At 41.1% G+C, this 12,161-nt stretch overlaps 1 protein-coding gene across 7 annotated transcripts in view; it reads right to left on the bottom strand.

The window, feature by feature from the left end:
• LOC107272200 (leucine-rich repeat-containing protein 24) overlaps positions 1 to 12,161 on the bottom strand; it is a 170,918-nt gene that overhangs the window by 84,775 nt on the left and 73,982 nt on the right. For all 7 annotated transcript variants that reach the window (XM_025089495.1, XM_025089494.1, XM_025089499.1 and 4 more), the window contains one exon: positions 10,561 to 10,627. The gene's annotated coding sequence lies outside the window, so the exon portion shown is untranslated. The remainder of the gene's footprint in view (positions 1 to 10,560; positions 10,628 to 12,161) is intronic.

Raw genomic sequence — 12,161 nt, 5'->3', positions numbered from 1 at the left:
TTATTTGCACGTTGCACTATATCTATACGTAGCCAGTGAAAACAGCAGCCATTCGAAAATGCAACCGCGGACCGGACGTAGGTGCCAATTTGGAAGCCTCAACCGACTTTCAATTTCCTGTATTTGTCGAGCTTTCAGTGCCCATTTCAGGAGGCAATACTATACGTAATGACCAGAGTGCAAATAATGAGATAAATCCAGGAGTCTATTATGGGATTTATTTTCTAATTATTCGAAACGTCACACACTGAGCCAGTGACATAAATCAGGTACGTGTTCCAATGCTCGTTTCCCCTTTGATTCGTTCGGAAATACGTGCGTCTAGATTTCATCGAATAACAAGAGCCTCGGCAGGATTCCAGGATGATCGCTCTACGATAAAGAAATAAGAACCATACGGCAGTAAATATACTAATAAATCCGACGATAAAAGCCTGCTGATTATAGTTAAAAAAAATTTTCCCCCCAAAAATGGACAAATCGTCAACATTCACAGTATAAATAATTAATCTCCAAGGACCTTCTGTTCGTTCGTCAGCCACGTGAATTATGATAAAAATTATACACCTATACTCCGTTAAAAATAACTTCTGTACCACACAGGTACAACGGACTAACGTAAGACCAGTAACACCGTGTAGCAATTGACGAACGTATTGATTTTTTCGTATACTCTTATCGAAGGAACGTCTCTGCTTATCTACGTAAATTGAATGTGAAAAGGAGAGACGTCTCTTCAAAGTTACACTATTCTGGCGTAAAAATGTTAGAATTTTTCAAAGTTATTTGATATTGCCAAAAGATTTCGAAAATGTTTCAGGAGGAATCTTAACGCGGATATACCCGAGTGAGTTTCCCTGTACGAATATATATGAGGTGTCCGCGAGGCAAGAAAACGATAGTCGCTTATTCGCCTCTTCTTCCTTCGCGTCTCTGTCAACGGCAATATATATTATAATTCTTCTGAAACTTCAAACGGCTCTGGAAATCCTCCTGCCCGAGTCGATCAATTTTGACGTCACTCACCACGTGCTTGGCTGATTGAACTTTTACTACTGTCGTCCCGCTACACCAGGTAGTCATCCAAAGGGGTTAGAATACAAAAAAAGAGCAATTCCAACTTTTCACAAATTATTCAGACACCCTGTATGTACCTACCTTTCTCGAATTTACAAATGATAATATTGAGCAATCAGCATCGATTTTGCAAAAAAAAAAGTTATCCACGTATCCATACTAAACAAATGGACAATTTTAATAGGAATTTTGGCAGCGAATAGCTGATAAGGGTTGTTTCCACAGAGTGAAGTGACGAAAAAGACCACGTTTTCAACCCTGTAGATACGAGATAAATTAAATTTCGAATGAATGCTTCTTACATTTTAATCGTGACAAGGCGTCGGGACGCTCTATTGCGCAACAGCGAAACATGTCAAGTGAAGCAACTGTTTGTTCCTTGCATTATTTAATACGTAGCGTGGGGTGATCGGGTAGGTGTGCAAGGGACGAGGGAGCAGCTCAAAGATGTAGCTACCCCTTGGGGCAGCTGGATTCTAGATAGTACAAGGTACGAAGAGGGGGATGAAAAAAGAAACAAAAATAACGGCGAAGGAGTGGCAGTGAAGTACAGACAGAAAAATTCGTTTTCGCTCCATTACGTATGCTATTCATATACGCTCTCTAGTACGACAATCAACCTGGCGCGTAGTTCGCTTTGCTTTGCTTGTAATTACGCAGAGGGAGCCACCATGCATAAACGAAACTCGGAAACCACAGTCCGCATTCGCAAATTTTCATTTTAGGGGTCGCGTGGGTTTGCACCCTTCTTGAGAGACCACCCTGGGTGAGTTGCCTCCAGTCTGTCTTACTGTACCGGGGGGGTCGCTGGTGGACGTTGACGCGAGAGCCAAGAATGAGAATAAAATTGCGTGGAGTTCTCGAAAAATTTTTCAAACAAACCTCCCCAGCCAAGGGGTGCCGACACACCCCCTTGTCAGCCGTGCAAAAAATTTGCGAATTTAATCCAGGTTAATTCGACGGAGTCTTATCGTCGACTGCACGGAAAAAAAGTAACGTGTCTACGAGTTTACTCTAAAGGGTTGGTAGAGGGTTGAGAGGGATCTTAAAGGGGGTTGAAAAGCTTCGGTATTGATGTGGCTCGTTGAATTTACGCGAATCCGTCTTCCCTTTTTCAACGGGGAAACAAAGTCTTCCCGGAGGAAAATAAACGGCTTAGCATTTCTATACACAGAGAAGTATCTTACTACTTTGTACTAAGTATACTAGCTCACGGTATATCCGTATTTTCCATCGTGAAAATGTATATCTGTTTTCTCGTGACGTTTTCATGCTAAAGAGAAAAAAAAACCAGAATCTTCATAAAAACCAAAATTAGGTCAAGCATCCATGAGTTTACCGTGTATTTCTACCTTTGTACACCCATATCAATGGGACTCGAATAATTTCATCAGGTACCACCGGGATTCATCTCTTTCGTCCCGACGATGTTCGCTCTCGCGTACAAAAACTGTTAAATTATCAGTCGCTCTACGCAATTACCATCGAGAATATTTCAAAGGGCACCGACGTCAAAACTTCTTTGCCAATTGTCACGCGCCTCGTTCGCCTTCAGTCACTTAACGAGTATTCGTTAATTACAAGTCGCGGAACAAGATCGCACGAGCAGGGAGTATATATCTAAAATGGGATATCGGCAGTTTCGCTATACCTATACACATACATCCAGACCAACATTGAGCATACAAGTACAAAGCGTAAATTCATCGAAAAGATTTGCAAACAGCCAACAGCTGAATCGCACGGAATATTTTCGATCGAAGGTCTGAAAATTCTTCGATTCTCCAGGATCAACAATGCCAGCGCCGAGGTGTTCGTCAAAAATAAAAAAAAAATAAAAATAAAAAAATTAAAACAAGCATAATACAAAGAGCTGTCAAAGAAACAGAAAAAAAAGGCCACATTACCCCAAATATGTCATCTTTATTTGAATTCCAAGCGCGGGAAAACACAACGTGACGCCGCAATGCGTCGAAATCGATTCTATGCGATCCACGTACGAATTTCATCCCTTTCCGGTATATCAATATGAATTAAACGGAGCATTCTCAATCGAACCTATTCGAAACCTGATTGCCACAATGTTTTACTCATGAAGTGTGCCCGATGCTCGGCCGTAACACGCTGTTACTGTATGACGTGGGCGTCCGGCCCTACTACTTGCAAACCGATCGGACGCTGCGTGTACTACGAATAGTCGGACAAACGGGACGAACGGCTGACCGGACCGATTGACCGACTAATAAGGTAACAGGAACAACGTGCTTTCGCATAGCTCGTGAAACGTCACCGAACCACGTGGTCGTCCGTTTGAAACGATTACGTAATCGGCCGACAAGGAAAAAACACGGCCTTTTACTAGACGTTGATAATATTTTCTTGCTTTGGATATCTCGATAATCGCATTATCAGGACACTCGGTGAAAAATACTTAAAAGACAAAAAATCAAGGGACGGATCTCTGTTTGCCTTGTAAACACGACGAAATCACCGGGTATCCTGTTTCGTGTAGATACGTTTCGAGGAAGTATATGGTGATCGACTTTTTTTTTTTCTCTATGTAATCATATCATTATCCGGATACATGGGTTACAGTGATTGTATAACGGGTGGTAGAAAAGATACAATTACATAACGAAGGACTTGTAGATTGATGATATATTTGATAGTCAAGTCTAGCCGTCTAAAATAAAACATACTGTACGTTCGTTTTACGATATACTTTACTGTATACAAAATACAGGTCTGTTTTTTAACTTAATGACCCAATACGGATATATAATTTTGTTATTACATATAAAGCTTATGCTGCGACAGATAAATATAAAATTATATATAACCATACAAAAGCTCCCGTCACGAAGCATTAAAGTTTTACAGCTTCACGATGCGAACAAGTCATAATATACCGTGTAATGAAAATTTAATGACAAATCGCATCTAATCCGTTGAGTATAATAATTGTATATCCTGACTGTACATACAACCAATGATGAAGGCAAGATAATAGTTGTTTATATTAATATATTATATGCGATGTGAATGTACCCAGATTCAGCAGCGTCGATGATCACGGAGGATTAAATGTATTACCCAGAATCCCCTGAAACCAGCTGTGACATTCGCGAAACAAATACGGTGGTCGGCCGTGCGTAATGGTTAAATCTAGTATCGATGCTAGGAAATAGATTGATAGTATAAATCGGTACAAGAAGGACCAGACCGTAGTCGCATTAATTTAATCGGCCGGATGAGCTGAACGAGTCGTCAACTTTCGGTAAAGCTCGGCAGGTCTCGGTAGGGTCGGTCGACTAGAATATTTCGTGCGGATACATTACAGGCACTCTATGTATACAGGACAGAAGGTAGAAGAGCAATTTCAAAGGAGCTAGTGGTCCATTATCATCCCAGGAGATGCCAGGAAGCTGGCCACTTGCACAAATAATTCTACCCGTTTAATTATTTGCTACAATGTATCTCTCTCTCTCCCCCCCCTCCCCCCACACTCTCTCTCTCTCTCTCTCTTTCGTATAATTGCCCAAGTCTCCCATGCTGCCTTCCTGTAATGAAAGCTTGCGGCCAGCCTGCACACGTGCGAAGCGACATGCAACTTAAGGTTTAACTAACCTAAATCAAGTAGCGTCGCCGGGATACAGAACCAATTCGCTCGTCGTATAGGAAGCGTCGCGACGCCCCAGGATATTCCTACAGCATCCTTAGAGACGCGGAACAAACGATCCGAGATGCATCGCTGTGTGCAATAGCGGGGGGGAGGGGGAGGGGGGCGAGTTTACACTTCCCGTCGGGACGCTAAGATTCTTATCACCGGCGGCAACCCTTTGATCCTTGACCTTCCGCGAACGTACCGAAATCCAGTTGAATTATCGAAGATTCGAACGAATATTTCTCGTTTCACTTTTTTCACCTCATTTTCACGTCTTACTTCGATGCCAATCGAATTCGACGATTTCACCGAATTTTCGTATCATCCTGCCGATGAGCGTGCGAAATTCGCGAATATGCGAGACGCCTTTAGGAGTCCACGTGGCGCGTGATACACATGCATATACGTAAATGAGTGAAAATCGAGAGAAGAGAAAAAAAAATAAAGGAAAAATTCTAGGAGTAAAATAATAGTGGAACGACGAGCGGAAGCTTCGAGAGAAGCTAGAGAGAGAGAGAGAGAGAGAGAGAGAGAGAGAGAGAGAGAGAAGAGAATAATTGACGTCGTCTGATTGGTAATGACGTGCTTGGTCGTGACGCGGGAATTCTCCATCGAGATTCAACCGGGCGTCGTCGACGAGGGGATAGACAAGTAGAAAAGAAAAAAAAAAGCAGAGACAAGGACGTATTGAAAAATTTAATTGAATATCCGTAAAAATTCGTGATGCATGCAATTTTCAGGTTACGCAGTTTTCGATTGTCGCTACGCGAAGTTCGCGTCGATATTCGCAAAATTTTTTTCGCAAACTCGATTCGACGATACGAGCCGACGATTTCGCTTCCTACATCGAGTTACGTCTTTCTGCCTATCTAACCGGGTCGTTTCGGTTCTCTCTCCCCCCCCCCTCTCTCTTCCACGCGAAAACTTATTCCCGCCCGATTCCAACACGCGTCATTAAGCAAAGACAGTGGAGAAATTGAGTTATGGAGACAGCAACCTCCTAAACTCGGAAACGATAGCGCCAAACGCTACGGCTAAAGTAACGCCAGGCAATAAGGGTGCAAGGAAAATTACAAGGGATTTCGATATCGATCGGGTATTACGAGAGAAAATAAATATATTGACAATCCATACCCAATAAGTATAAACAGCCAATAGGTAACGTGAAATTACGATCCTCTAGGACAGCAGGATAATATTTCCATACTACACCCACATACGAGTCTATATTTAATCTCTCGATTAATCCATTCTGCTCGTAGAGCAGAATTGGCAGGCGGCCAGAAGGCCATTATTGGCAATTCTTATCCGATAATGGCTGTTAAACCAGAGAAACATTTGGTTACCATTAAAACACACAAAAAAAAAAACGTATCCTCGAACACCCAAGATCCGTGCGCATATCGAAGTCGGGCTTTTCATTGGTTTTGCGTAATTATCTATACAAAAAAAAAAAAAAAAAAAAAAAAAAAAAAAAAAAAAAAAAAAAAAAAAAAATAGTCAAAAAATGATAAAACGATATCGCACAATTTCCAAAGATCGACATTAAATATCCAGAGTTGACTCGACCCATTCAAGTCACTGATTAGGTATCCGAAAATTTAGCTACAAATTCCCTATGTACACGTGGCACTCCTGTTCTTCATCCACTTTCCAGAAGGCGATATCACCACATACGATCATTCAGAAAATTCGCCTATTCGAGTCACGGATAATGAAGCGTGCCTCCGTTAATGAGTTTCCACTTTGCTTCTTCAAGCGGAGTCGACCCACGAGATACCTGAAGGAGAATCTGCCACCTGATAAGGTACCCCCAGTATTCGTTTGACGAAGATTCGTCGTCGGCTGAAGGGTGGTAAGGGCTTAGGGGACGACACGTGGACCGAATGCCGAAGAAATCCCTGCCCGTTTTCCTTCGTCCATGTATACGAGAGGCGAAACGAAGGCGAAGTAGGATCATTCGGATATAAGAAATCCGGGGAGGGGGGGGGAAACCCCTAACCTAACCAAACTTAATAGGGGACACGAGGTACGTATTATGTAAGGAAAGCGGGCGATACCGGCTTAAGATTCGTCGCGACGCCTTGCAGCATCCCTCAACCGCGTATAGGCGCCGTAACGCACGTGTCATCGATTCGTCAAGCTGAGACCCCTGTAAGAGCGTTTTATGAAATGACGTTTTTTTTTTTTTTTGTAAATAGAAAAAAAAAAGAAAAAAATACATATCACAGACACAGTCCAGGGATACGCAAATGACAGGGAAATACCATACAGCTGTTGCCGTGCCGATACAGAAGTTAAAGTTGATTTGGTGACTTTTTCAGGTCCATAACGAGGATATGGAAATTGAGATTTTCGCCGTCGTTTAAAACGGATACAGCGTTTACGCTGACGGGACTTCGATTCTGACGTCCCCTCTTCGTTCTGTCTCTCTCGGCCGGGAAGGAGAATGAAACTTTTTAATATATTATGACGAGCGACCCCACTGCAAATTTGAATTTCGCGGGCTTTTCAGGTTGAGCGAGTTGATGGGATTTCGAGATACAACTAGACGCGAATACCGGCTGGACGGGTGTTGGCGAATTTTAAAAATTAAACGCAAACTGGATACTTGTCGCAAAGTCCCGTGGGATTGATTAATGGCGGTTGGCCTGGCTCGTGAATGCGCATATTGCGTAATGACGTAATAGTACACGAGCGTGTCCCGAGTATACCAAGGATCAACGAAATCCAAAAGTCAAGTGCATATGTGCGTTATGTTATTATTATTCGCACAATTTTCGACTCTTCCTGAGCATTTTCTGTATCCTGTATATTTCGGATAATATTGCTTTTATAGGCTTGTCAGTCACGAGTGTCACCGTCTCCCTTTTCACTTATACACTTTCATCGCGCGGATACGCGTGTCCCTTTTCCGTTAACGAGCGTTCGCTGGTACAGCTATTCCGTCGTTCCGTCGTTCCGTCGTTCCTTCGTTCCATCACTCGATACACCGTCAACGCCCAAAGCCCGAAAAATTAAACAGCCGGAGAAGTCCTCGTGAAAGAGTGTAAAAAAAACATGGATGTTCGAGAAAGAAATAAATTAGGCTTTTCTCCTTAAATGACGTGAAAGAAATGTTTTGTATATCGTTAACGCGTATATATCATCTGTACATGTATAACAGATTATAAATATCAAACAGACAATATTTCACGTTTCATCGAAATCCCTTGACAATGCGAACCAGGTTGATCGACGTCATCGAGACCCAAGTACAGATATATAAGTAATTAAAGCTGTACGATATGACGTATCACAAATAATAATAACAACAGGATCAATATAATTTGAAAATTAAATGAATATCATTGACCCTCGAACTTTTTCAAAATATAATTATATTGTTACCAAGTGACGATTTCACGAGTCTATTAGGCTGACGTACGAAGAGCAAGAGTCGCTTAAAAAGATATATCCAAAAAATATTCATGGAGTCCTACCAGCACGTGCAAATGACATTGTTATCCCAAGAAGCACCGGCGAAAATGGTCGCTTCCAGTTGAAAATAATCCTTAATGAAGCGTAGGGAGAAAAAAATCGAGGCTAACACGTTCCAAGGGGGTTGGATAATGCGCCGTGGAATGATGAAGTGGAAGTGGGTGAATACGAAGGAAGGTAATCGGCAGCGAAGCGAGGAATTGAACGAGGGTTATATTGTATAGAAAGGAGCTTGTTTAACGTACAGCGATCGCTAACCGATCAGATCGATAATCGACGTGGGTTTAACGGAAAGGGTAGGTATCTTAGAAGAAAGAAAAAAAGAAAGAGGCAAGATAAAATCCACTGACCTCGCCAAACAGCATACAACGAAAGCAGAAGCATACAGCGGCTCGGCTAAAGAGGGATCGGCGTTAGTGAACCAATTTCAACCCTCGTTGGGAGGGGCGACCGCTGTAGGGGTGGACATCCGGGAATTTCGACCGAGCTAATTCCAGTTAATCGCCCCATGTACATATATACAGATAGAGAACCATCGAGTCGATTTTGTTATCGCGCAAACAAACGAATTTCAAGGTCAGCAGATAAATTAGGTCAAAACTGAATTTCGATATAAATAAAATGAAAAAAAAAAAAAAAAAAATTTGTGACAAACGCAATTTTCACGTACCTTATCGAAACAGTAATTTGACATTGAATCCCCGTGAGATCGGTACGTCCACACCGTGCAGTGTGTACGCCCCGAAATTCTTGTTTAAATAAAAGTAAATATATACATAAAGCCTGTATCTCACGTGTCAACATGCTCGTGTATATTGGAATCCGAGATGCAGCTGCAACGCGACCTTCTCGGTTAATGCTGGCTTTCCAGTGCAATTTGCACTTGTTGCCGTCAAAGCCGGCTGTGCATTAAGCTTTATTAAACTCGAAGAAACTGTTTAATCTAAAGTTACATTTCGAGGACTCGGAATGTACATGCATGGAGAATGAAAGCTTCCGCGTTAGGCAAACCTCGCGGCAGCTAATTAGGTATCTAAAGTGCGGATACCGACGTATAAGCCAGTCGGCTGAAATGGATATGTCCTACCAAATGTCTATATACAATGGTATAAACATATATATATACCGTATGACGTACGAATCTGCAAAGCAAATTGCTGCACCGTGTTAAAGGTCAGCCAACGACGCTCACTGACTATTCTCGACAAACGAAGCCAATAAATGACAGTGGATATATCCCAATGCAAAATGATACGGATGGGTCGTTAGACTGACGAGGCTGACCAATCATGAAAACTGACGCAACCCGATTGCTACATTTTTCGATCAAAGATCGTCGGATCGGATTGTGCAACCGCGTCAACGAGAAATCTTCCTAAATCACCTCGTAAAATCTATTTTCGAGTATTCAAACCCTGTTTACAAGCCCATTTTGGAACATCCCGCGCCTGTCAAAGTTAGACACGTGTTCAGCACGTGTGACGACCCGTACGTGTAAACCCAATAAATTTATTGACATACCTTAATAGGTCTACGGGAAATTGCCAAAATTGGAACTGATTTAATAGTCGATTAAAATAACCTATGCATATGAATATAGGACCATATGTGATGTATGAATTTACGATACATATATATATCGTGTGTTACCAAGTTCAATTGGATATATGTGCAGGATGTATATACACCGCGAACTCGCATCGTAAATTTTCTCAATCCTTCCAAGGACCTAGTGACATCCGTTTCTTGTCTCTTTTGTATGAGCCGACCGAGCATATATGTCACGTGACTCTTCAGTGGTAGCAATATGACGAAATCGATCAAATCCATATGAAAATTCGTTCTGTATCTGCTCTTGTAGCAAGACGCACAGATATAGCTCGTTGTCAATGCAAGAGGAAGAAAACCAAGAGGACGGTATAGGAGCAAAATATTACTACATTCATATCAATTCTATAAATTTGAATTAAATGTAAATTGATGTTTAGGAAAAATAATAAATTTCCGATGACAGTCATTGTCGATAGCTCAAAAATTTATCGTCGAAACGGCTAACGAGTATATATCAAAAAATATTTTTGTTGCACATATCCAAAGAAACAGATTTACTTTGTGTACATTAGCGCGTCTTAAGTAAATATAATGACTTAATCAGTAAGTCCTGTTCGGTATACGTATAAATCTTATTGGCATGTAAAAATTCGTCCACTGTTACATATACTTGTGTTCACTGTACTGGGAGTGTCAAACTTCTTTTAACAGCGCTTATTATTATTTTATTGTACACTATCGAGTGTACTTGTCGATATTCATGATATTGATATTATATATTTGCTTACCGGCACTCTCGATCCCTGGTGGCTCCTTGAGTTTTCTCCCGATAGCCCACGACACTGATAACAGTACCTACAACAAAATCGATAATATTGAATATACAAAGAAAAGAAATCAAATTATTTTTTTAAACCGTTGCAAAAATTCGATAAGACCCAATTTATTATTATTTTTTTTTTTCGGAATAATCAAAATTAAAAGATAACTATGCAAATCAAAAATTTATTCGTCAAAACGCGTGATAGTGATTTAAATCAATGATGAGTACAGTCAATAGAAAAATTTTACGACGGCCATAAACAGTGTTCGCATAATTGATGACCGGTGAAGCTAACTGAAAGAACTTGGCGAATGACCCGAAAGTTGGCGACGGCAATGATTTTTCGCTGGTTTCTATTCAATTTTCAAGAGAAACACAGGGGACTAATAAGAGCTCGAAGAGTGGTGAAACGTCGTTTAAAATTTTTGTGCATCTTCTGAAAATGGACCGAACGTTGCAAAAGCATAGACAATTTATTTTCCTGAAATCCGTTCAATTTTATGCTAACTACAAGTTTTACCTAAAATTAGTATAAAATTTAATGGTCAGTTACACAACCAACCCTCTGTACTTGTATAAAGATCGCGTATAAGTGTACGTTACCTACGTACTAGAATAGATTAAACCGGTAGTTTCGTACCGGCGTTATCCAGTACTTTACGACGGTAAGATGAACGCCGTTGCGTAAAAAGGTAACTTTTTCGCGCCGAGATAGAAAACCTCCATTAGTAGAGATACTAATACGAGATGCTCGTTAAAAATCCAGAAAAGAGGAGAAAAAAGACGACGGGTTTAGCAAGGTAGAAGGATTTTAAGTGTAACCGGCAGCCCTTGGTAGCGTTATATATGTAATATATATCCGTATTTACATAACCAGCAGCCAAAGAAAAAATATAAACAAGAAAATCTGAGTAAGATTTCACGTACCCACACAATAACCTCCAATTAATTTAGAAACTAAAAAAACTCTCCGAAAAGTAAACCTGAAACGTCTGGAACGCAACAAAATTACGCAACTCGTTTCCCAATCAAATTTTCGTTAAGCCCGTAGCAAAGCATTTCCCGTTAAAAGAAAAAAAAAAAAAGAAAAAAAAAGTTTCAAGTAAAAAATAATAAATCGACCAAGAAATGACCTTAAGGCTGTTTGTCTTGTTTCCGACCGTTCATAATCCACGTAAAATTGTCTTCCGAGCGAGCAAGCGCCTAAAGAGTCATCTCCTCCAGGCTGGCCAACAAAATCGAGCTAAATCGAAAACCCAATAGGCTATAGACATCGATTACGTACACGAAGCCCCCTATACGGAGGCACATGTGATACACGAGGGTGCATCCAGGCTGTAGGTGAACAGCAGCAGCAGCAACAAGGGTTGTAGCGTCCGACGGAACAAGCCGCAGGATACAGAATCCAAAAGGGATGAAAAGAAAGAGGACCAAATCCCTGTCGGTCGGGTTCAATGAACTCGACGGTAAATCTCAGCGTGTGCACTATTTTTTTTTCTTTTTGTTGGAAGAAGAAAAAAATGGAAGAAAAAAAAAGTGTTCGGCTCTTGGCTTGGGGGTGGGGGG

The sequence above is a fragment of the Cephus cinctus genome, unplaced genomic scaffold (genome assembly GCF_000341935.2).
Source record: "Cephus cinctus unplaced genomic scaffold, Ccin1 Ccin1_scaffold1124, whole genome shotgun sequence".
Taxonomy (NCBI): Eukaryota; Metazoa; Arthropoda; class Insecta; order Hymenoptera; family Cephidae; genus Cephus; species Cephus cinctus.
This window is presented reverse-complemented; position numbering and strand designations above follow the sequence as displayed.